Raw genomic sequence first — 26,396 nt, forward strand, 5'->3', positions numbered from 1 at the left:
ATATTTTCCAGCAGTGAACTCAGTCACTATGGAAAAAACATTTAGATGTCTTTCCTCAAAGACTTTAATGTTGAGTGGTCACCTTTGTCATTTTCTCCTTTTCACACTGTATATTGTACATTGCCCCCTCCCCTCCTTAGGTAAACCTTCTACCTGGTAAGGGAGTCCCTGCTAATATCATGTTTTTGAAAATAAAGTGTGTTTGTTCAAGTTGTCCCATCCCTTATTAAATGTTGTTTATCCTTGTTGATTTCAATTGACACACCACCCCCAACTGCATTTATTTTAAAATCCTGATCATAGGATTTCTGCATCCTGCTCCTGCCCTAAGTCTCAGCTTGTACTCTTGCATGCTTCCCGTTTTGCCCAACTATTCATCCCTCTCCTTCTGCTCCACCATCAGTGGCAGAGCCTTGGGCCTTCACAGCCCTGTGCTTTGCAACTCTCTTCCTAAACAGGCCTATGGTCACCTCAACTAACTCTTCTGCTTGGTATCCATTTTCCTCTTGCATGAAATACCTTGACATGTTTTACTACTAAAAAATGCTATATAAGTGCAAGCTGTTTGTTCTCTTCATGCTCACGAACAAAATACTCATTTTGAAGTCATACCTGACGAGGTGTCTTGAGTTTAAGAACTATTAAATGTTCTTGTCTCATCACAACAGCTACCACAATACAGCAACTTTCAGTGTTAACTCTCAACTGCTCACAATATGGTTGTATGCGATTTTTGTGTCTCATTCTCGGAGAACATCCTGGGTTTGATTCTGCCAACTCGAAGCCATCATATGCAAAAAAAACTTTGCCACAGAGTTAGGCTGAGCCCTGTAGGTGAGTTGAGTGTGATTAATATTAAACCCCAGATGTGGTTAAAGCAGTGAATAGCAGAGCCAGACAGACTGGGAACATCGAAATTCAGCTCCTAGCCTGTGTTGAGCTAGTGATCTCAGTTGCAGTAGAAATAATGGCCCCCAAATTAGAGAGGAGGAAATCATCCAAGATTTCCCCACCTGATTCCAGCAAGTGTTGTGCTCAAAGCGTCAGCAAGTGTTGTGCTCAAAGCGCCACTAAGTAACTTGGATCATGCATTAAGAATGGCCCATGGGAAGGTGACTGGTTCCTTGGAATTGTGCCACACACAGACTTGATGCCTTCAGGAATAGAGAATATTGGAAAGCATATGAGGTGGAGGGGAGAGAAAAGTTCCCTGCTGAGGCCATATGTCCTCCCAGTGACTGTATTACTATATTATTTCACCCACAAATACTAGGCACTCAGTACTTGTTTATACTTGTTCAAGTGTTCAAATTTTGAAGGAAATCATGACTGTGGGACATCTGAAACAAAAACTGTTTCATGTGCAACAGATTGATCTGCACATGAAACAGTTTTCGTTGTTGTGAATGTGAATCTTTATCAGAGCTGGCATGGTCAGGCTAGAGAATCCCCTTTCATAGGAATCGAGACATGCATGAGAAATCAGAGTGGAGAAATGAACAGTCAATTTCCTTGTTATATTCAAGATTGTGTTGGTGCAGCTTCCTGCTTTCAGTTTGATTTGGTGATTTTCATTGGACTTCTCATTTCGGTCTATCTTCAGCTTCACTTCTATCTTTGTCTCCCTTCCCTCTCCTTTTTCTGGGCCTACTTCTCCACATGTCAGTGGGCTTTTTGTTGATGTCCAGTTCAAGTCAAAAGATTAAACTGCTATGTGAAATATAATTCTTACTATCTTTCCTGCAGAAACCATCCTTTCTCCCCCAGTTTCTTCTTCACCATTGCAAGTGCTCTGGTTACTCCATTTTCTATGCAAGAGCTTCTGCGATAGATTGCTTTTTTGATTGCATAGCTTTTCCTTATCTGTGATGGGGATCGTCGTCGATCACAACTACCCCATTTTCCTCGCCTTCTGCTCACAATCACAGACTCTCGTTTCACCTTTTACCGTACTAACCTGCATTATCAGGTAATTATTTGTCATTTCTGCTATCTACAGTGTGATCCGAGCACCAAATCCATCTTTCCTCCTCCCTCTGCTTTCTGGAGTGACTACTACTGTCACAACACATTTTGCTCTTTACTGTCAGTGTCTAACCTTGCAACTGCAGTAGACACAACATCTTTTTTTAAAAAAAAAACAGAAATTGCTGGAAATGCTCAGCAGCATCTGTGAAGAGAGAAACAGAGTTGGCATTTTGGGTCAATGACCTTTCATCAGAACTCTTTTTCAAAAACTGACAACAAGTGTGATCCTCTCATCTGTTTTGACATTTCCTCTCCTCCTTACTGTTCTCACTGAGTCTCCTCCCTCTTTAGCCTCCTATGCTGTTCCAGTGCAAATCTTTGGAGTTCCATGCATCTCCTCCTGAGCACCATTCAGCCCACTTCGCAATTTTGGATCTTAACTGTCTCTGATTTTCTGCAGGGTTCTCTGTCGGCATTATTGACATAGAAACATAGAAAATAGGTGCAGGAGTAGGGCATTCGGCCCTTCAAGCCTGCACCACCATTCAATAAGATCATGGCTGATTATTCACCTCAGTACCCCTTTCCTGTTTTCTCTCCATACCTCTTGATCCCTTTAGCTGTAAGGGCCACATCTAACTCCCTCTTGAATATATCTAACTAACTGGCAACAACTCTCTCCGGTAGAGAGTTCCACAGGTTAACAACTCTCTGAGTGAAGAAGTTTCTCCTCATCTCAGTCCTAAATGGCTTACCCCTTATCCTTAGATTGTGACCTCTGGTTCGGGACTTCCCCAACATCGGGAACATTCTTCCTACATCTAACAAGTCCAGTCCCGTCAGAATTTTATATGTCTCTCATTCTTTTAAACTCCAGTGAATACAGGCTCAGTCGATCCAGTCTCTCTTCATATGTCAGTCCTGCCATCCCGGGAATCAGTCTGGTGAACCTTCGCTGCACTCCCTCAATAGCAAGAACGTCTTTCCTCAGATTAGGAGACCAAAACTGAACACAATATTCCAGGTGTGGCCTCACCAAGGCCCTGTACAACTGCAGTAAGACTCCCTACTCCTATACTCAAATCCACTAGCTATGAAGGCCAACATGCCATTTGCTGCCTTCACCACCTGCTGTACCTGCATGCCAACTTTCAATAACTGATATACCATGACACCCAGGTTTCATTGCAACTCCCCTTTTCCTAATCTGCCGCCATTCAGATAATCTGCCTTCATGTTTTTTGCCATCAAAGTGGATAACTTCACATTTATCCACATTATACTGCATCTACCATGCATTTGCCCACTCACCTAACCTGTCCAAGTCACCCTGCAGCTTCTTAGCATCTTCCTCACAGCTCACACCGCCACTCAGCTTAGTGTCACAAGCAAACTTGGAGATATTACACTCAATTCCTTCATCTAAATCATGTATATTGTAAATAGCTGGGGTCCCAGCACTGAGCCCTGTGGCACCCCACTAGTCACTGCCAGCCCTTCTGAAAAGGATCCGTTTATCCCGACTCTCTGCTTCCTATCCGCCAACCAGTTCTCTATCCACATCAATACATTACCCCCAATACCATGTGCTTTAATTTTGCACACCAATCGCTTGTGTGGGACCTTGTCAAAAGCCTTTTGAAAGTCCAAATACACCACATGCACTGGTTCTCCCTTGTCCACTCTACTAATTACATCCTCAAAAAATTCTCGAAGGTTTGTCAAGCATGGTTTCCCTTTCATAAATCCATGCTGACTTGGACCGATCCTGTCACTGCTTTCCAAATGCGCTACTATTTCATCTTTAATAATTGATTCCAACATTTTCCCCACTACTGATGTCAGGCCAACCGGTCTATAATTCCCTGTTTTCTCTCTCCCTCCTTTTTTTAAAAAGTGGGGTTACATTAGCTACCCTCCAGTCCATAGGAACTGATCCAGAGTCGATGGACTGTTGGAAAATGATCACCAATGCATCCACTATTTCTAGGGCCACTTCCTTAAGTACTCTGGGATGCAGACTATCAGGCCCTGGGGATTTATCGGCCTTCAATCCCATTAATTTCCCTATCACAGTTTCCTGACTAATAAGGATTTCCTTCAGTTTCTCCTTCTCGCCAGACCATCGGTCCCCTAGTATTTCCGGAAGGTTATTTGTGTCTTCCTTAGTGAAGACAGAACCAAAGTATTTGTTCAATTGATCTGCCATTTCTTTGTTCCCCATTATAAATTCACCTGATTCTGACTGCAAGGGACCTACATTTGCTTTCACTCATCTTTTTCTCTTTGCAAAAGCTTCAATAGATATGTTGTCAGTTTTGTTGTTCCCAGCAAGCTTCCTCTCATATTCTATTTTCCCCCTCCTAATTAAACCCTTTGTCCTCCTCTGTTGAATTCTAAATTTCTCCCAGTCCTCAGGTTTGCTGCTTTTTCTGGCCAATTTATATGCCTCTTCCTTGGATTTAACACTATATCCTTAATTTTCCTGTTGGTCAAGGTTGAACCACCTTCCCGGTTTTATTTTTACTCCAGACAGGGATGTACAATTGTTGAAGTTCATCCATGTGATCTTTAAATGTTTGCCATTGCCTATCCACCGTCAACCCTTTAAGTATCATTCGCCAGTCTATTCTAGCCAATTCACGTCTCATACCATCGAAGTTACCTTTCCTTAATTTCTGGACCCTAGTCTCTGAATTAACTGTGTCACTCTCCATCTTAATAAAGAATTCTACCATATTATGGTCACTCTTCCCCAAGGGGCCTCGCACAACAAGATTACTAATTAGTTCTTTCTCATTACACATCACCCAATCTAGGATGACCAGCCCTCTAGTTGGTTCCTCGACATATTGGTCTAGAAAACTATCCCTTGTACACTCCAGGAAATTACTCCACCATATTGCTACCAGTTTGGTTGGCCCAATCTATATGTAGATTAAAGTCGCCCATGATAACTGCTGTACCTTTATTGCACGCATCCCTAATTTCTTGTTTGATGCTGTCCCCAACCTCACTATTAATGTTTGGTGGTCTGTACACAACTCCCACTAGCGTTTTCTGCCCTTTGGTAATTCCGCAGCTCTACCCATACAGATTCCACATCATCCAGGCTAATGTCCTTCCTTACTATTGCGTTAATTTCCTCTTTAACCACCTCCTTTTCCTTTCTGTCTATCCTTCCTGAATGTTGAATACCCCTGGATGTTGAGTTCCCAGCATTGGTCACCCTGGAGCCATGTCTCCGTAATCCCAATTATATCATATTCGTTAATTGCTGCCTGCGCAGTTAATTAGTCCACCTTATGAAGAATATTCCTTGCATTGAGGCACAGAGCCTTTTTAACTCACTTTGTCCCTTTAGAATTTTGTTGTAATGTGGCCCTTTTTGATTTTTGCCTTTGGTTTCTCTGCCCTCCACTTTTACTTTTCTTCTTTCCATCTTTTGCTTCTGCCCCCATTTTACTTCCCTCCGTCTCCCTGCATAGGTTCCCATCCCCCTGCCATATTAGTTTAACCCCTCCCCAACAGCACTAGCAAACACTCCCCCTAGGACATTGGTTCCGGTCCTGCCCAGGTGCATACCATCTGGTTTGTACTGGTCCCATCTCCCCCAGAACCGGTTCCAATGTCCCAGGAATTTGAATCCCTGCCTGCTGCACCACTCCTCAAGCCACGTATTCATCTTAGCTATCCTGCGATTCCTACTCTGCTACCAGTGCCACGTGCTAGTCAATCAGCTGTCAAGGCAGGGAAATCATTCAAAGGATTACTGTTTCCATTTTGAGTTTGGTTTCTATTCTGACTGTAATGCAATGCTTTGGGAGGTTCCTGCTAATCAGAAAGCAAGGAATTTTCTTCCTACTACTTTATGATCCTCTTTCTCTATGCGCTCCATCATAGTTTAACACTTCCATCCTGTTGCAGTTCGGTATTGGTTCTAGTACTGTGGAAAAGTTGTACTGTGTCATGAATTCTGCATCAGCTACAGCCTGGAAAAGTCCACAAACCCATACATATGCAAATATTTGCAAGTCATGTTTCATGACTTGGTTCTGACTGACCTATCCAGTGGCAGGGGAAGTCTATGCAAGTCAAAAATCACAAAAATGTTTTGTGGGCCTGTAGAGATCTGCTGAACTTCAATGTCCATCAGCAACCAGCTATCAGCACATCTGGCTGTGGCGGTTTTATGTTGCCGTTGCAGGTGACTTTGACTCCAGCGTATCAAAGCAATTTTTTGACTTTCCCTGACTTTCCGGAAGCAGCGGTTCAGTAATATTGCGATACCATAATGTTGTGGTTATGGTTCTGGATCAGAAAGCCAGAGGTCATTACTTTAAATAGCACCATGTGAAATTGTGAAATTGAACTCTAAATCTGGCACCATGAAAGCTCCAGGATTATTGATTTAAAACCTAACTTGTTCACTAATGTCCTTAAGGGAAGAGAAATTTACCCTCAACTGGTCTGACCCTACATGTGACAACAGTCCCACACTGCATGGTTGGCCCTTAATGCTGACGGGCAACTAGGAATCGGCAATACATGCTGCCTTGCCAGCATCAGCCACACCCAAGAACATTTTTTTTAAATGAGAGAAAGATCGTCTGCGTAGGAGTTTGGCAGACGTGATCAGCGTCAAGAACATATATTTCTAAAATGACAACTTTCCCCCTATTCTTTCCACATTTGTTACCACTTCAGAATATTTAATGCAAATAACTATTGCCATATTGTTTCACCCTAAGACGCTAGGCACTCAGTACTTGTCCATACTTGTCCAAGCTTATCTGTGCTAATGTAAAAACAGTGGTTGTGATAGAGAGATGTTGGGCCTCTATGTAAAATCATTTTTCGATGATAGCATCTACCTGTTCTAATGGTGTGTTTGAGGAAATATTTAATTAGTGTTGGATGCTTTATTTTTGTATAATTGTCTGCTTCCCACTCGTGATTGTACCGCACCAGATGCTATTTAGCAACAATCAGTGCCTCCCAACTAGTCTGAGATCATCACAGGTTGGTAACAGAGCCAGCTGTTTTACATTGGGTGGTGCCTTTCATCGCTAGGCCAATAGGTAAGCTTGGGCTTTTCTGTAAATTTTCGGAAGTAGTGAAACCATATTGTGATCGAGTGAGATGTATATACAGGTGCGACGTCCAAAATCCAGACACCGGGCCAATCCGTGGCGGGATCGTCTGGAAAGTGTTCCGAAACCCGGACTTGCCCGGCTGCCCGGCCTCCAGAACGACCTCCAGCCGCCTGACCTCCAGCGGCCCGACCGACCTCCCCCGGCCTTGGCCCGATCTCTCCCACGTTCCCATCCCCCCGGCCTCTGGCAGCCCGACCGACTTCTCCCCCAGACCTCCGGCGGCCCGACCGACACCCCCTCCCCTACCTTCCTCCCTCAGCCCAGGCAAAGACGTTCTGGAAATTTCCGGAGCGGCCTCGGTCCCGCGGTTTCTGGATTTCGGACATCACACTTGTATTATGAAACCAGGAGTAATGAAGCTTTTGCCTCTAAAGGCGGATACACAGTTGACAGCGATAGCGCACGAGAGGTATACAAGGCACATTCCACAGCTGTCTGCCATCTCTTCATACAGTGCTTTTTATTCTTGTTTTATTGGTAGTTGAAGTGATTCATCTGTGGTTATGACTTTTATACTTTGACTCCAAGATTTAAATCCAGGTACAGATGTGTTTTTGAATGGTGCAATATGAGATGACCCATTTCCATAATGTACAAAGGATAACATTGTGTGTTGGGTGGCTGGCTCTGAGATTTACAAATGTTATATTGCACAGAGCTCATCCTGTTTAAATAATGGAAATGCAAAAAATTCCAGAGCTTTCATTATTCTAAAGAACTGTATGTATATAAATGTCTCAAACTTTAAAAAAAATCTTCGTATCAAAAAGAATGCAGAAATAGGGTATGACACTAAAGTTCATTGCAACAAGGTGTTATAGTAGGATTGGTCATGGTCTTTGTTGTATTTTGCTATTTATCTCTGTTCTCATCACTGAGAGGGTATTGTCTGCATGATCTGCAAAAGCTGGCTTGCTGTACATAACACATGTTTCATGCAGTTTTTTCTCTAGGGTTTAGTAAGGTGTAATGAATGGTAGGCGTCTGAAAGTTTCATGCGTCTGCACAGTAGATATTTCTTTCACTATGATTTAAGTCATACATGCTGCTGGAAATGTGTTATTCTCATTATGTTCTTTTGAACTGGAAATATACCAAGCAAGATATTTACATTATAGATTTTATCCTTCCGATTCCGAATGTAAATTGTGCCTGTAAAGAATATTTTGAACTATCAAATACTAAGGTGAAGTACTAGTTATTACAAGCTGGGAGCAATTTGAGGTGATTAATAAGAGCATCATACAAAAACATTATTAACACAGCATTGAAGCATATGGATTTTTGAGCATGGGTTTTCCCTTTGGTTTCAATACACGGAATAAGACCAAGCACAACACTGCCTGTTAACAGTGTATATGTCTTGTGTGGTGACGGGTTTCCATTTCATTCAGTTGATTTGAGAAAGAAAATGCTGCAGGCCTGTAAATAAATCACCAAATTGGAAGCAGGGGAAGATTTAGACAGAAGGTAAAAGTTAAATAGCAGTGGGTTTGTAATCAAGCTGCTCTTGTTTATGGGTTTGTCACTTCTAAACTAATTTTCAAGGGTGGCAACCATTTTGGATTCATGAAGAGACCAGATTTAGTTGTCAACTTTGAAATCCAGCAGCCCACAAAGTTTTATCTGAGACTGCATTTGCTTCCTATGGTCCCATTTGCAAGGCAAAATAGATGTGGCATTGTTATGCAGAGTATTTTGTGTTTTTTTTTTTGCTTCGCTTATTTAAAGCAGGGAGTATAGCTCTTTTTTTTATATAAATAAAGATCCGATTTCTTTTGTTCCAGTGCACCTGTTGAGTTATAAATGAGCATGCTCTTTACGAGGTTGAATAGCACAGCCGAGCCAAACAGCTGCATTACGAAGCAGCACTAAACCAGCTTTAGTGCTGGCACCGATCTCAGCAGATGGATTAGGGAGCATCTCTCAACTACTGTAAGGCTAGACAGTTTTGTTTGAGTGAATGGTAACTGATTCCAGGCTATACGCCTTTGACACACTTCCTTTTGCTTCTCCACCACCCCCACAATCAAAAGATTTATTTTAACTAACTTTTTTTTTAAGACGAAGTATTCATTGACAATTCAATCACTGCATTTGATTTCAAAGAAAAATAATTTAAATGGAGAACTGTTGTGCAACCTTTTCAGCAATGCATTGAAAATGATGCCATCAAATTCAATAGCCCAGAATTTTTTCAGTGTTCCTTCTTCCGTCCTGTTTTTCATCCTGGCATATCCTTTTCCCAAAATTCTAAAAGGAATGAAAGAACCCACATGGAGGCAGCAGTTGCAGGAATGCAGTATATTTGATTTAAAGCCAGATGTCAGCTCAACTGAAGTAAAATATTATTTCATTTAAATTAGTTAAACTTTCACCTACAGTAAGACATTGTTGTCTGAAAGGGTAAACACTCCCCTTTTCTTCAAAAGAAAATTGCACCCCCTTCCCCCACTTAGCTGCATCTAAATCCTCCTTTCGGGCAGTGCCCTCAGTTCTTTCTCTCCCATTGCTGACAGATCTCTGTTGTCACCCACCGTTGCCATTTGCCAATTTGTTCGTTAAAATTCTTTGTTCAAAATTCTGCAATCACGGGCTCTTAGAGCTTCTATCAAATTACTCGAGTTGTTTTCCAGTTAACTAATGTTTTCACTGGCATATTGCCCACGACAGTCAACTGAAGTCAGACAAACTCCAGTTGACCCTTACTACACTGTCAATGGATGCCCAGTCCTCACTTAGAAATTTGAGTCAAATGGCACAGACTACCTGTCTATCATACAAAAGTGTGAAGCCTGATCCACATTCAACTCAAGGGATATGACAGACTCATTCATTGACTGCAATGTTGAAACTTTATTCTTCCCAGTGCAGAAATGCACTGAGGTTCAGCTGATTACAAAAGCATTCCTCCACGCCTAGGTGATGGAGTTGCAAATGTGGGCAAGGAACCTTCACTGCACTGTAAGATTCTCTTGACGAACTACAACAGCAACAACTTGTATTTATATAGCGCCTTTAACATAGTGAAATGTCGCAAGACACTTCACAGGAGTATTATGAGATAAAAAATTTGACCCTGAGCTACATAAGTAGAAATTAGCGCAGGTGCTTGGTCAAAGAGGTATGTTTTAAGGAGCGTCTTGAAGGAGGAAAGAGAGGTGGAGAGGTTTAGGCAAGGAGTTCTAGAGCTTGGGGCCCAGGAAACACAAGGCATGGCCACCAATGGTTGAGCGATTATTGTTACGTCTGTAATGTACTTATGAATGACTCCACGAGGCAATGTGTTGAAACTGTAGTGACCGTAGTCCTTTATTTGTAACTCCAGAGTGAAGATCAAGCATGGTGGCTTCCCTTTTATACAGCCCCTGCCACCAGGGCAGGAAACCCCGGCCTCCACCAGTTACACCCTCTAGTGGTGCCAGCATAGTATATACACAGTGTAAACCTTATTGATAGTACATCAGGTAAACAAGTCTCTATCTTATGCAACTATACAGTGACTCCACAGAGAGTATATCTATAGTCTGCATATATAACATCAATCTCCCCCAAGTCCTCTTTGCCAATTACCTTTGTACTATGTTCTCTGGCTTAGCTCTCCCCCTGTTAACCCCCAAGTCCTTTTGCCACAACGTTGGGTAGTGGTTACCAGTTTGGATGGTTCAATGATGCAGTGGAGGTTCCAGTGGGTTCTGGGTGTGATCCATGTGTGGGTCCATGGCGACATACATTTACCCCCACCTCCCTACAGCGAGATCATGCAGTTGGCCTATTGTATTAACATGCAGGATCAGACACAGTGCAAGTACAAAGAAATGAAGAAAAAAAACAGTTTGTATCGTGACACCTTGGTTGTGTGACTTACATTTGTTACATTTTACAGTTGTGCACCAGGATTGGGTAAATTGCATTCATGGTTCAGTCATGGTCAGTACTGAGGTAGCAGTACAGGTATGCGAGGACGCTGGTTCCAGAGCAACCGGATGGGGTCCAAGTGGTCTGATGGTGCTGCACCCCCAGCTAGCGGGGTGGGCTTGGTTTGCTCACCTAGCCAGGACTAGGGGCCTTTGCCGTTGCCTAGCGGTAGGCAGGGCCATAGATGTGTGCAGTCTCCCTGTCCTCCTTCTGCCTACTCTCTAACGGTGTTGTGAACCTGGCTGTTCCAGGTCCCATTTGGGGAACTCATTGGTTCTGACCTTTCGCTCCCAGACATGGCCGAGGTAGTGACTGGGTCTGGGGGCTGCGCTGTCTCCACCCGGGTGGTGAGCAGCGGCGGCCGACTGCGTGTATTGGTGCCGTTTTCGTTTCCAGGTCCGTGGCGAATAGTGCCATCGGGTGCCTGCAGCGTGGGATAGACCTGGGGCAGGGTATCGGGATTAGTGCCTTCACCCTCCTGAGGTCGCTGGTCTATAACTTGTGGGGACACCAGTGACAGGGCATCAGGATCGGCGCCTTTACCCTCCCGAATTCGCTCGCTTGCTACTTTTGGGGACACTCTATTCCCGACATCTCACAACAACATTTTGCTCTTTACATTAGGAATAGTACCAACATCTCGAAACAACATTTTGTTCACAATCTTAATCGGTTCGTTACATTGATTGCCATGCATACAATGTCTCTAAGTTCAGTTGGTTGCAGGTCTCCTTTAAGAGAACCCTGCTGGCTTTACCCCAGTCAAATCCTTTGGTAGACACCATGTGTTGGTCCCTCAGCGTTGCACCTCGTGGTATGGCCGCGGCCATCTTTTTTTTTTCAGCCACACTGCACCTCGCTGCGGCAGGGACGTCATCTTGACACTGTCCTCGAGCTCGACTATCTTGATCCTTCTCTCCCGCGATTCTGCCACAAAAGCTGGAAGAGTGCCTGTGAATTCGATCTTCCTCACCAGGAGTCCTGCCAGTGGAGCCGGGAAGGTACTTTTAGGTCGTTCCGGTCAGATCATTGCCACGCAGTCATGATGGAAGGTCTGTGCCTCAGGAGCTGCGCTGGTCTGTTCTCTGGTGCCTGGCCCAAGTGAATTTAAGGTTTTGCTCTGTCTCTGAGCACGAGGGACATCGATTGCTGGAGTGAAGAGGTCTTCCCATTTCCACTGGATCGTCCCCATCCACCTTCTTCCGAGTAGCATTGCAACTCGCAACAATCCACAGAGGTAACGTGCACCATGTCATTATGGATTACACTTGCATCCACACTATCAAGGACTGGGATCAGCTCCTTGGTGTAGGTGCGCAACTTTTCCTGCACTGGAACCAGCTCGGGTCGTTTTTCATTCCATAGCCTCTCAAAGGTATCCTGGCTCATCACTGACTAGCTCGCTCCAGTATCCACTTCCATGAAGACTTCCATCTTCACTGGAGGACAATCGGTGGTGCAGGTATACACTCCATATACTTCTTGGGGTTGAGCTGCTTCTCTGGCCAAATCATCATACTCTCCGCTGGATTCAAAGTCATCTACCGACTCCTCTGCTAGATGGTGAGTCGTATTTCTTTTACACATATGCTGGAGGTGGCCCTTCGTGTTACAGGCTTTGCATACGTAGTCAGCAAACCAACACTGGTGAGCCCTATGGTTTCCTCCGCAACGCCAGCATAGTGCTACTGGATTAGCAGCCCTCGGCGGACTCTGAGTTCTGGAACCCTGAGGTCTGTGTTCTCTGCCCTGGGCAGAGCCACGTTGTACAGTCTTGCCTGTGAAAGGCACCATTTTGTGTACCACAGGATGAATAAGTTGCTTGGTGCTGCAGGTCGAGGTCATGAACGCCTGACTGATGCTGATGGCCTTCTGCAGGTTCACTGTGGTGTCGGCAGATAATAGCTTGTGAAGGAGGCCCTCGTGGCCAATTCCTGTAACGAAGATGTCTCGCAATGCCTTGTTGAGGTGCATACCGAAATCACACGGTGCCACAAGTCTCCTGAGGTCGGCAGCATATTTTGCAATCTCCTGGCCCTCAGGTCTGCGGTGAGTGTAGAATCTGTGCCTGGTCGTGAGGATGCTCTCTTTTGGTTTTAGTTGGTCATGAAGTACTTCAGTCAGCTCATCGTATGTCTTGTCCTTGGCCTTCATGGGTGCCAGCAAGCCCCTGATGAGGCGGTAGATCTCGGGCCCACAACTGGTCAACAGTATAGCCTTGCGCTTCTCCGCCGATGCGTCTATCTCCCCTGCCAGGTCGTTTGTCACAAAATATAGCTTGAGCCTTTCCGTGAAGGCATCCCAATCATCACCCTCTGCAAAATCTTTGTGTGCCAAAGGTAGCCATAATCACGTGACAGTCTATATTCTCGTCGCCAGTTGTATGTCCTTAATGTACTTATGAATGACTCCACGAGGCAATGTGTTGTACTCAAACTGTAGTGACCTTGGTCCTTTATTCGTAACTCCAGAGTGAGGCAGCTGCATGGTGGCTTCTCTTTTATACAGTCCCTGCCACCAGGGCAGGAAACCCAGGTCTCCACCAGTTGCACCCTCTAGTGGTGCCAGCATAGTATATACACAGTGTAAACCTTATTGATAGTACATCAGGTAAACAAGCTTCCATCTTATGCAACTATACAGTGACTACACAGAGTATATCTATAGTCTGCATATATAACAATTATAATCAGGGATGCTCGAGGGCAGCATTAGAGCTGCATTCTATATTGGCTTGCACAGGGCTGCGGACAAAACATGGCAGAGAGGATCTTCAGGTCCCACACATACTCCTGCTTGCTGTATATGTTGAGGTGGGTATTATTTCTGGTCAACCAACATATGTACCAATCAAGTGATCCAGCCAGAATTATGCATGTGTACCTTCGGTGAAGGCAAGATTGAGTCTTCCCTATTTACCCCTGTGATTTACCCTATAATTGAATAGCCCATTCAGACTTGCACACATGACTTAATAGCCACTCAAACACAGTCGCAGAACGCACCTGGCGCCTGCACCCCCACAAGGAATTAACATCTTCAGGAGAGGAAAAATTGGGAACAGCAGCAAAGCCTAAAGCTCTTAAAATGTCCTGAAAGAGAATTAAACCTGAAAGAAAAGTTTTAAGTTGGTCCGTTGCCTGCAGATTACACAATCTACTTGACGGATGCAAGCTTCACTCTGGAATCAGAGAAACTCACAACTCAAACTTAAACTTTGCAAAACCACTATTGTCACTTAGCCCGACTTAGTGCGCACAGACTTTACTAAGTGCAATACAATTACACGCTGTGGGCCATCAGCAGGAACAGAATTGTTTACCACCACAATCTGTAAACTTATAGCCCGGCATATCCCTCACGCCTCCATCAACTTTAAACATCAAACCAAATGACTAACCTAAACTTGTCCAGGTATGTCCTGTGCACAAAAAAATAGGACAAATACAACTTAGCCAATTATTGCCTGAGTGTAGCATGAAGGAGCCCTAGTAAAACTGAAATCAATGGGGATCAAGAGGAAAACTCTGCACTGGCCGGAGTCATACCTAGCATGAAAGAAGATGGTTGTGGTCATTGGAGGCCAATTATCTCAGCACCAGAACATGGCTGCAGGAGTTATTCAGGACCGTGTCCTAGGCCCAACTATCTTAGCTGCTTCATTAATGGATAATCTTTTCATCATAAGGAGAGCAAGTTGTTGATGAATGCAGTGTTCAGCTCCATTCCTCAGATAATGAAGCAGTTCATGCCTGCACGCAGCAAGACCTGGATAATATCTAGGCTTGAACTGATGAGTGCCAAGTAACTTTTTAGTCACATAAGTGGCAGGCAATATCCATCTCCAACTCAAGAAAGCCTAACCACCTCCCTTTGACATTTAATGGCATTACCATCGCCGATCCGCTACCAGCAACATCCTGGTGGTTACCGTTGACCAGCCCCAGAAATGAGAGCAGATCACAGGCTGGGTATTGTGCGGCAAGTGGATCACCACCTGACCAAATTTCCCCTAATTTTTTGGGGGGTGCAAGGTCCCTTTAGCGGGCTGCGCGACCCATTCAAAGTTTTGCGCCTGTGCAAAATTTCTCATTTGAAAAGCAAGTCCTGGGCTGTGCGGGATTGGCAAACACCACGCAGCTTACTGGGAATGTTGCTCCTGACTCACCAAAGCCTCTCCACCACTTAAAAGGCACGTCAGGAATATGATGAAATACTCCCTACTTGCCTGGATGGACGCAGCTGCAACAACACTCCAGAAGCTTAACACCATCCAGGACAAAGCACTCTGCTTGATCGGCACTCCATCCACTGGCTTAAAAATCTACTCCCTTAAAAGTCCACTCCTTCCACCACCGGTGCAGCATATATTATTTATCGGATACACTGCAGCAAGTCACAAAGGCTTCTTCAGCAGAACCTCCCAAACCCACCACCTGGGACAAGGGCATCAGTTTCATTGGAACACCTACTGGTTTCCCTCCATATCGCACACCATCCTGAATTGGACATATCACTCTTCCTTCATTGCTGCTGAGTCAGAGTCCTGGAATCCCCTTCCTAACAGAATTGTGGGAGTATCTTAACCAACGGTTCAACAAGAAGAACATAAGAAATAGAAGCAGGAGTAGGCCATACGGCCCCTCGAGTCTGCTCTGCCATTTAACACGATCATGGCTGATCCGATCATGGACTCGGGTCCACTTCCCTGCCCGCTCCCGAAAACCCCTTATTCCCTTATCGGTTAAGAAACTGTCTATTTCTGTCTTAAACCGGCTTCCACAGCTGTCTGAAGCAGCGAATTCCACAGATTTACAACCTTCTGAGAGAAGTTGTTCCTCCTCATCTCAGTTTTAAATGGGCAGCCCATTATTCTAAGATTATGCCTCCGAGTTCTAGTCTCCCCTATCAGTGGAAACATCCTCTCTGCATCTATCTTGTCAAGCCCCCTCATAATCTTACAGGTTTCGATAAGATCACCTCTCATTCTTCTGAATTCCAATGAGTAGAGGCCCAACCTACTCGACCTTTCCTCATGTCAACCCCCTCATCTCCGGAATCAACCTAGTGAACCTTCTCTGAACTGCCTCCAAAGCAAGTATATCCTTTCGTTAATATGGAAACCAAAACTGCACGCAGTATTCCAGGTGTGGCCTCACTAATACCCTGTATAACTGTACCAAGACTTCCCTGCTTTTATACTCCATCCCTTTGCAATAAAGGCCAAGATTCTATTGGCCTTCCTGATCACTTGCTGTACCTGCATACTAACCTTTTGTGATTCATGCACAAGAACCCCACAAGTTCTGCTATACTGCAGCACTTTGCAATCTTTCTCCGTTTAAATAATAACTTGCTCTTTGAATTTTTTTCTGCCAAAGTGCATGACCACACATTTTCCAATATTATACTCCATCTGCCAAATTTTTGTCCACTTACTTCGCCTGTCTATGTCCTTTTGCAGATTTGTTGTATCCACCTCACACATTGCTTTTCCTCCCATCTTTGTATCGTCAGAAAATTGGCTACGTTACATTCTGTCCCTTCTTCTAAGTCGTTAATATAGTTTGCAAATAGTTGGGGGGTCCCAGCACTGATCCCTGCGGCATCCCACTACTTACTGATTGCCAACCCGAGAATGAACTATTTATCCTGACTCTCTGTTTTCTGTTAGTTAGCCAATTCTCTCTCCATGCTAATATATTACCCCCAACCCCATGAACTTTTATCTTGTGCAGTAACCTTTTATGTGGCACCTTGTCAAATGCCTTCTGGAAGTCAAAATACACCACATCCACTGGTTCTCCTTTATCCACCTTGTTTGTTACATCCTCAAATAACTCCAGCAAATTTGTGAAACATAACTTCCCCTTCATAAATCCACGCTGACTCTGCCTGACCGAATTATGCTTTTCTAAATGTCCTGCTTCTGCATCTTTAATAATGGACTCCAACATTTTCCCAACCACAGATGTTAGGCTAACTGGCCTATAGTTTCCTGTTTTTTGTCTGCCTCTTTTTTTAAATAGGGGTGTTGCATTTGCAGTTTTCCAATCTGCTGGGACCTCCCCAGAATCCAGGGAATTTTGGTAAATTACAACCAATGCATCTACTATTCTGCCGCTACTTCTCTTCAGACCCTCAGAAGCAAGTCATCAAGTCCAGGGGATTTATCCGCCTTTAGTCCCATTATCTTACTGAGTACCACCTCCTTAGTGATTGTGATTGTGATTGTGTTTAGTTCCTCCCCGCCATAGCCCTTTTACTATCCACTGTTGGGATATTTTTAGCGTCCTCTACCGTAAAGATAGATACAAAATATTTGTTCAGAGTTTCTGCCATCTCCAGGTTCCCCATTACTAATTCCCCGGTCTCATACTCTAAGGAACCAACATTTACTTTAGCAACTCTTTTCCTTTTTATATACCGATTGAAACTCTTGCTATCTGTTTTTATATTTCGTGCTAGTTAACATTCATATCTTCCCTTTCTTAATCATTTTTTTAGTCATTCTTTTCTGGCTTTTAAAAGCTTTCTAATTTTCTGTCCTCGCACTCGTTTTGGCCACTTTGTATGCCCTTGTTTTTAATTGGATACCATCCTTTATTTCTTTAGTTACCCTTTCCTCCTCACTGGAATATATTTTTCTTGAGAGTTATGAAATATCTCCTTAAATGTACACCACTGTTCATCAGCCGTCCTACACTTTAATCTATTTTCCCAGTCCACTTTAGCCAACTCTGCCCTCATACCTTTGTAGTCTCCTTTATTTAAGCTTAGTACGCTGGTTTGAGATCCAACTTTCTTGCCCTCCATCTGAATTTGAAATTCAACCATTCCAAGGGGATCCTTTACTAGGAGATTGTTTATTAATCCTGCGTCATTGCACAGGACCAGATCTAAGATAGCCTGCCCCCTGGTTAGTTCCATTACATACTGCTCAAGGAACCCATCCCTTATGCACTCTATGAACTCTTCCTCAAGGCTACCCTGACCAATCTGATTTGTCCAAACAATATGGAGGTTAAAATCACCCATGGTTATTGCTGTTCCTTTTTTACAAGCCCCCACTATTTCTTGGTTTATACTCCAACCAACAGAGTTGCTACTGTTAGGGGGCCTATAGACTACACCCACCGATGACTTTTTCCCCTTATTATTCCTTATCTCCACCCAAACTGTTACAACATCCAATATCATTTCTCATTATTAGTGATTCCATCCTTTATCAACCGAGTTACAGCCCATCTCCTTTTCCTTTCTGTCTGTCCTTCCGAATTGTCAAGTACCCCTGAATGTTTAGTTCCCAGTCTTGGGCACCTTGCAACCACAGATCATAACCATTTGTAACTATTTGTGCCGACAGCTCATCTAATTTGTTACGAATGCTGCGTGCATTCAGATAAAAAGCTTTTAAATGTGTTCTCTTACCATTTTCTCTTGTTTTGGCCCCAGTTTCTGATACACTCTTCTGTTTATAGATTCTGTCCCTTCCTGTCACACTCTGGTTTTCGTTCCCCCCAATGTTAGCCTGCCCCATTGCCTTCACCTTGTTCTTTGAGCTTTTAGGTTTCTGCTCACCTGAACCCTTTTTCCCCCCTCCCACTTATTAGTTTAAAACTCTCTCTGTAGCCCTAGTTATTCGGTTCAGGCACAATGACAACTAAGAATAGGCAATAAATGCCGGCCTTGCCAGCGACGAATGATTTTTTTAATTAACAGAAATTCTAGTTGTGCCTGACTCAAGTCCTGGCCTTCATAAGATCTTTCTTCTCGATAAAACAGGGTATTATATCTATCTTCCACTGAGCACGCCTGTCACTGTGCAAACAGATTGATTTGTGAGTCAAGAGGGACAAAGATACAAGTCAACCTTAACTGCATACCTAGGCCTGGTTGCATTTGCCGTTGTTGAAGTGTTGTGCATACACTTATTCATGCTGCTGCATGCAGACACCTGCAGCTTAACCTTGCTGTTCATTGTTCACGTGTACATATTCCTCTGTGTTGATTGGTCAGCATAGATTAATGACTTGTCGGTCATTCAGTTACAGTTACTGGTGCCAATATTTTAACTTGGCTGTGGCTGCCACTGTCATTAGCTTCAGTAACTGAGGCATTCTTTTGAACAACAACAACTTGTATTTATATAACGCCTTTACCGTAGTAAAACGTCCCAAGGCACTTCACAGGAGTACTATAAGATAAAGGTTTTGACATCGAGCCACATATGGAGAAATTAGGGCGGGTAATCAAAAGCTTGGTCAAAGAGGTCAGTTTTAAGGAGCATCTTAAAGGAGGAAAGAGAGGCAGAGAGACTTCGGTAGGGAATTCCAGAGCTTTGGGCCCATGCAACAGAAGGCACTGCCAACAATGGTTGAGCGATTATAATCAGAATATTCAGCAGGAGGTACCTTCATGGATGGTTTTTCATCATGCACTCTTATCTTGAGCAAGTTGTTCCCACTTATGGCTGTACCCATATAGATTCCACATTATCCACGCTAAGATCCTTCCTTACTATTGCGTTAATCTCCTCTTTAAGCAGTAACGCTACCCCACCTCCTTTTCCTTCCTGTCTATCCTTCCATCATAGCCATGTTTCCATGATCAGAGCATCTATGCCTGGCACATCAGCTTTTTTAAGAACTTCAGTGTGCAAGATCTGGTCTTACCATCTGATCTTCAATAGTCGTCTCAGGCAGCTTAGGTGAAAATGTTTGTGTTTCTTCATGTGGTGTGTAATGTAGGATTCCAACACTCCGTAAGGTGACATTTCTTTCTATTGGAAAGCTACTTTGAAAGCTCTCAATGCCAAATAAATCGCTTTGCTTATTGGTGCCACAATCATCACTTCAGTCGTCTGGGGTATGATGTGCCAGCAATATTATCAAGTCACCGGCTGCTATTTGAATCTCCAGTTCAGAGACTCCAATGGGGAATGAAGAGAGAGAAATTAGCATGGTTTCTCAGTTTATGTATGGATCAACTCTTTATTTTGTTCCGGTTTGGAACATTAATCTGGTTCTGAACCAGCTGTTTTGTGTTTATACCTCTTACTATTACTTGAATCTCAATGTTGTTTTCTGTGGGCAGATACTGAGCGTATCCTTGTCTGCAGTCAATTGTGGGCAAGACCACACCATTTGGAATCAAATTTCGCTTCAAAATTATGATATACCAGGAGATTTTTCCTGCTCTTCCCCAACCCATGGGATGACCATATATTTGTATAGAGAAGTTTTTTTTTAATTCATTCCTGGGATTTGAGCGTCTCTGGCAAGGCCAGCATTTATTACCCATCCCTAATTGCCCTCGAGAAGGTGGAGGTGAGCCACCTTCTTGAACCGCTGCAATCCGTGTGGTGAAGGTACTCCCACTGTGCTATTAAGGAGGGTGTTCCAGGATTTTGACCCAACGATGATGAAGGAACGGCAATATATTTCCAAGTCAGATAGGTGTGTAACTTGGAGGTGATGGTGTTCCCATGCGCCTGCTGCACTTCTCTTTCTAGGTGGGTTTAGGAGGTGCTGCCGAAGAAGCTTTTGTGAGTTGTTGCAGTGCATCTTATAGATGGTACACACTGCAGCCACGGTGCACAGTGGTGGAGGGAGTGAATGTTGAAGGCGGTGGATGGGGTGCCAATCAAGTGGGCTGCTTTATCCTGGATGATGCCGAGCTTCTTGTGTGGTTGGAGCTGCACTCATCCAGGCAAATGGAGAGTTTTCCATTACACTCTTGTGCCTTGTAGATGGAGGAAAGGCTTTGAGGAGTCAGGAGGTGAGTCACTCGCTGCAGAATACCCAACTTCTGACCTGCACTTGTGATCACAGTATTTATGTGGTAGGTCCAGTTAATTTCCTGGTCAATGGTGACCCCCAGGATGTTGATGTTGGGGGATTTGTCGATGGTAGTGCCATTGAATGTCAAGGGGCAATGGTTAGACTCTCACTTGTTGGAAATGGTCATTGCCTGGCACTTATGTGGCGCAAATGTTACTTGCCACTTATCACCCCAAGCTTGAATATCATCCAGGTCTTGCTGGATGCGGACATGGACTGCTTTATTAGTTGCAAATGGAAGTGAACACTGTACAATCATCAGCGGGCATTCCCATTTCTGACCTTATGATGGAAAGATGGTCATTGATGCAGCAGCTGAAGATGGTTGGGCCGAGGATACTGCCCTGAGGAATTCCTGCAGTGATGTCCTGGGGCTGAGATTATTAACCTTCAACCACCACAATCAACTTCCTTTGTGCTAGATATGAGTCCAGCCAGTGGAGAGCTTTCCCCATGATTCCCATTGACCAGTTTTACTAGGGCTCCTGGATGCCACATTCGGTCAAATGCTGCCTTGATGTCAAGTGCAGTCACTCTCACCTCACCTCTGAAATTCACCTCTTTTGTTCATATTTGGACACGGCAGTAATAAGGTCTGGAGCCAAGTGCATTGCTCAAACTGGGCATTGGTGAGCAGGTTATTGGTTGATAGCGCTGTCTGATGCCTTCTGTCTATTCACTCATGATTGAGAGTAGACTGATGGGGCGGATTGGATTTGTCCTACTTTTTATGGACAATTTTCCACAATGTTGGGTGGATGCCAGTGTTGTAGCTGCATTGGAATAGCTTGGCTAGAGGCACGGCTAGCTCTGGTGCTCGAATCTTCAGCATGACAGCGGGGATATTGTCGGGGCCCATAGCTGTTGCTGTATCCAGTGCACTCAGCTGTTTCTTGATACCACATGGAGTGAATCGAATTGGCTGAAGACTGGCTTCTGTGATGGTGGGAACCTCCGGAGGATCCGGTATGGATCATCCACTCAGCACTTCTGGCTGAAGATGATTACAAACCCTTCAGCCTTGTCTCTTGCACTCAAGTGCTGGGCACCGCCATCATTGAGAATGATGATATTCATGATGGCTCCTCCTCCCATTAGTTGTTTAATTGTCCACCAGCATTTACAACTCCGGCTATAGCATGCTGCTTCCGCTGTTTAGCATGCATGTAGTACTGTGTTGCAGCATCCCTGGATTGGCACATCATTTTTAGGTACGCCTGGTGCTGCTCCTGGCATGCTTTTCTGCACTCTTCTTTGAACCAGGGTTGGAAGGGATCTCATAAAAACATATAAGATTCTGACGGGACGGGACAGGTTAGATGCGGGTAGAATGTTCCCGATGTTGGGGAAGTCCAGAACCAGGGGACATAGTTTTAGGATAAGGGTAGGCCATTTAGGACTGATGAGGAGAAACTTCTTCACTCAGAGTTGTTAACCTGTGGAATTCCCTGCTGCAGAGAGTTGTTGATGCCAGTTCATTGGATATATTCAAGAGGGAGTTAGATATGGCTCTTACGGCTAAAGGGATCAAGGGATATGGAGAGAAAGCAGGAAAGGGGTACTGAGGGAATGATCAGCCATGATCTTATTGAATGGTGGTGCAGGCTCGAAGGGCTGAATGGCCTACAACTGCCCCTATTTTCAATGTTTCTATGGTCCCCTGGCTTGATAATGGTAGAGTGAAGGATATGCTGGGCCATGAGGTTAGAGATTGTGGGAATACAATTCTGCTGCTGCTGCTGATGGCCCATATCGCCTCATGGATGCCCAGTTTTGAGCTGCTTGATCTGTTCTGAATCTATCCCATTTAGCACAGTGGTAGTGCAACACAAACACGATGGAGGGTGTCCTCAGTGTGAAGACTGGATGTTGTCTCTGCAAGAACTGTGCGGTGGTCACTCCAATCAATGCTGTCATGGACAGATGCATCTGCGACAGGTAGCTTGGTGAGGATGAGGTCAAGTTGGTTTTTCCCTCGTGTTGGTGTTCTCACCACCTGCTGCAAGCCCAGTCTGGCAGATATGTCCTTCAGGACTCTGCCAGCTTGGTCAGTACTGATATTACCGAGCCACTCTTGGTGATGATTATTGAAGTCCCCCACCCAGAGTACATTTGTGCCCTTGCTACCCTCAGTGCTTCTTCCAAGTGGTATTCAACATGGAGGAGTACTGATTCATCAGCTGAGGGAGGGCGGTAATCGGCAGGAGATCTCCTTGCCCATACTTGACCTGAGGCTGTGAGACTTCATAGGGTCTGGAGTCAATGTTGGGGACTCTCCGGGCCAATCCCTCCTGACTGTATACCACTGTGCAGTAACCTCTGATGATGGAGGAGTCTGGGACATTGGCTGAAAATCTGATTCTGTGAGTATGAGTATGTCAGGCTGTTGCTTGACTCGTCTGTGGGTCAGCCTCCCAATTTTGACACAAGTCCCTAGATATTAGTGAGGAGGACTTTGCAGGGTCGACTGGGCTGGGAATGTCGTTGTCGTGTCTGAAGCCGGTGCCTCGCTCGATGCAGGGTGGTCCGTCTGGTTTTATTTTTTTTTTGTAGCGGTTTGTTACAACTGAGTGGCTTGCTAGGCCATTTCAGAGGGCAGTTAAGAGTCAATCACATTATCACATTGCTGTGAGTCTGGAGTCACACACAAGCCAGACCAGGTAAAGACGGCAGATTTCCTTCTCGAAAGAACTTTAGTGAACCAGATGGGGTTTTTATGATGATCCGATAGTTTCATGGTCACCGTTACGGATAGAAGCTTTTTATTCCAGATTTATTTGATGAACTGAATTTAAATTTAAACTGAATTCAAATCCCACCAGCTGCTTGTCTCCAGATCATTAGTCCAGGCCTCTGGATAACTAGTCCAGTAACATAACCATTATGCTACTGTTCCCAATTCTTTCAGAAAGGAAGACTATGTTGATTGTAGTAAATAGAAAGAGGGAAGTTGCATTTATAAAGTGCCTTATGGTGTGTCTCAGGATGTCCTCACACACCTAATTTTTTTTTCAATTTGCAGTCAGTTATATGGGAAACTTGGCACGCATATTGCATACAGCAAGGTCCCACACAGATCAATTAGTTGAAAGACCAGTTAATTTGTAAGACCTGCATTTTCAGTGGTGCTTGTCAGCCCACACCAGCTGTTTGTTTTTATTTATTTCTGCACTTGAATTATTTTGTATTCATTAAAAAATTCCTAGAGGACATTGCATTACTGATGTGACTTTGTGGCCGCCTTGTAGCAGAATTTGTATGTTTGTTTTCCTGACCAAGTGTGAACATGCGAAGGAAGAAAATTGCTGTAGCCTATATTCATTTAATAAAAAGACATGATTTATAAAGATGCTGTTAAAATGGTACTTGGTACTGGAAAATTATTCATACTTCAGCGGTAGAGTTACATAGGCCCCAAGTTTCCAGCGCACTTACCCGTGGTGCGCCGACTTTCTATTCCAAAAACGGCGCCAAAAATGTAGCTGCTGATTCTCCCCACTCCGTGGACCGTCCTCTGGTCTGGCGCGGCGTGGCAATCACAGTGGGAGGCGGAGCTACAGCCCTGCGCCGAAAACAGTGCCGGCAGCTGTGCACATGCACAGTGGAGTCTGCGCACATGTGCAGTAGCTCCTCGCCCTCCCAGCGCGTCCCGATGCTCGCCACCCCTATCCCGGGCCGAGTGGCTTGCCACATAGGTCGGCCACTGCCTTCCCACGCTCACTTAGACTCCAGTTCGGTGAGTACGGAGGGAAGCTTGCCAGGGAGCACAGGGGAGTTGGAGGAGCCCGGGGGTGGGGGGGAGGGGATGCGCGGCTCGAGTTCAATGTTTGCACCTTTCAAATAGTTCCATTGACATGCCCTGGAGAGCTCTCCTGCTGTTTGTTGTGAGCCTCCCGCCCCTAGCCCTGGCCGAAGGGCTTGCAGAGGTGCGTGCTGCAGTCGGCGAGGTAGGACTTTGTATTTTTTAGTAATTGATTTATTTTTAATTTATTATTGATAGTTTTTATGCTTCTTTAATGTTGTTGTGAAGATGTTTAGTGCTTTGTAAAATCCTCTCTCTTCCCTTCCACCGCCCCCCCCCCCCCCCCAATATCTCTGGCTAGCTGCACTGATTTCTTAATTCACTGCAAGGTTTTTCTGAGCGGACACAAGTGGCTTCATATGCTGGCCTAAGCTAGTTTGGAGTAACTTTTAGCTGGCTAAACTTGCTTAAGTGGCTGGTAACGCCCCCTTTTGAAATAAAAATGACACTTAAAAAAAAAAAAACCTAACTAGCTCACTTACACTGGAGAAAATTAAATGGGGGAGAATTGCGATTTTTAAGTTACTCCAAAAAAATCTAGTTGCTCCAAAAAAAAACGGATCAACTCCTGGGGAAACTTGGGCCCTATAGAGTCTGCAGCATGGCAACAGGCCATTTGGCCCACACAAGCCTCCCAATGACACTCCTGATGGCATAGATTAACCAATTTGTAAAAACACTATAACAGGGTACATTTAGATCAAACTACGTGCAGGTTTACTTAGTTACTTAATTTGCTTAAAAACTTTAGGACAGAATTCAAGCAAGCACAGCTTTGTTTGTTTGTTTTAAATTGCACTTCTGAGTACATTTCAAGTATTATGTGAAAAGCTTTTAGATGGTCTCTTGAAACAGAAAAGAAATGCTTTCACAAACTGCACGCCGGTTATTACTGGCATGAAGATGATCCTGGATACCCATTCTCAACACTGAAGTATGTAGAGACATTTCGTTAGAAACCAAGTTTTCCTGCAACAATAATCGGGCTACAAAAGCAAAATACTGCGGATGCTGGAATCTGAAATAAAAACAGAGACTGCTGGAAATCTCAGCGGGTCAGGCAGCATCTGTGGAGAGAAAAACAGAGTTAACGTTTCGGGTCGATGACCCTTTGTCAGAACTGACGAAGGGTCATCGAACCGAAAAGTTAACTCTGTTTTTCTCTTCACGGATACTGCCTGACCCGCTGAGATTCCCAGCATTCTCTGTTTTTGTTACAATAATCTGGCTAACAGACCTCATCAGGGCACTTCATCATTTTTAGTATAGGTAATAATTAGATGCCTACTTCTGAAGCTATGACCTTCCACGATATTGCTACTTGAAAACAGTATATGGTGGAGAAATTCTGGTCGTTTTCACCCCTCTGGCGGGGGGGTAACGGGACGCAAATGACTTCTCGCCTGAGGCGCGGGGCCGCTACCGACTCCTGTGAAATTCCACTGGAGTTAGCTGTGGCGCTAATCGGTAGCGCTCCACTCCAGCCAGTCGTGCCCTGGGCTGCGGCCAATGCACAAAACCCATTTTCAGCCCAGAACGAAAATTCGGAAGCGGCCCCTGAGGCTGGAGCAGGTGATGTTCATGCCAGCTTCGTGGGTCGCGAACTGTGCTTCAGTCCGCTTGCAGGGTGAAAATTAAACGGGAGGTGCGGTGCTGACATTTAAAAAAAAAAAAAAATGGCCTTGCCTTCAAATCGTGAGGTCCGTGCCG

General features: G+C 44.5%; 1 protein-coding gene across 2 annotated transcripts in view; it reads left to right on the plus strand.

Moving 5' to 3' along the window:
* Positions 1 to 26,396, plus strand: part of fam117bb (family with sequence similarity 117 member Bb) — a 289,990-nt gene that overhangs the window by 244,402 nt on the left and 19,192 nt on the right. The window lies entirely within an intron of this gene.

The sequence above is a fragment of the Pristiophorus japonicus genome, chromosome 3, assembly GCF_044704955.1.
Source record: "Pristiophorus japonicus isolate sPriJap1 chromosome 3, sPriJap1.hap1, whole genome shotgun sequence".
In the NCBI taxonomy this organism is placed as follows: domain Eukaryota; kingdom Metazoa; phylum Chordata; class Chondrichthyes; family Pristiophoridae; genus Pristiophorus; species Pristiophorus japonicus.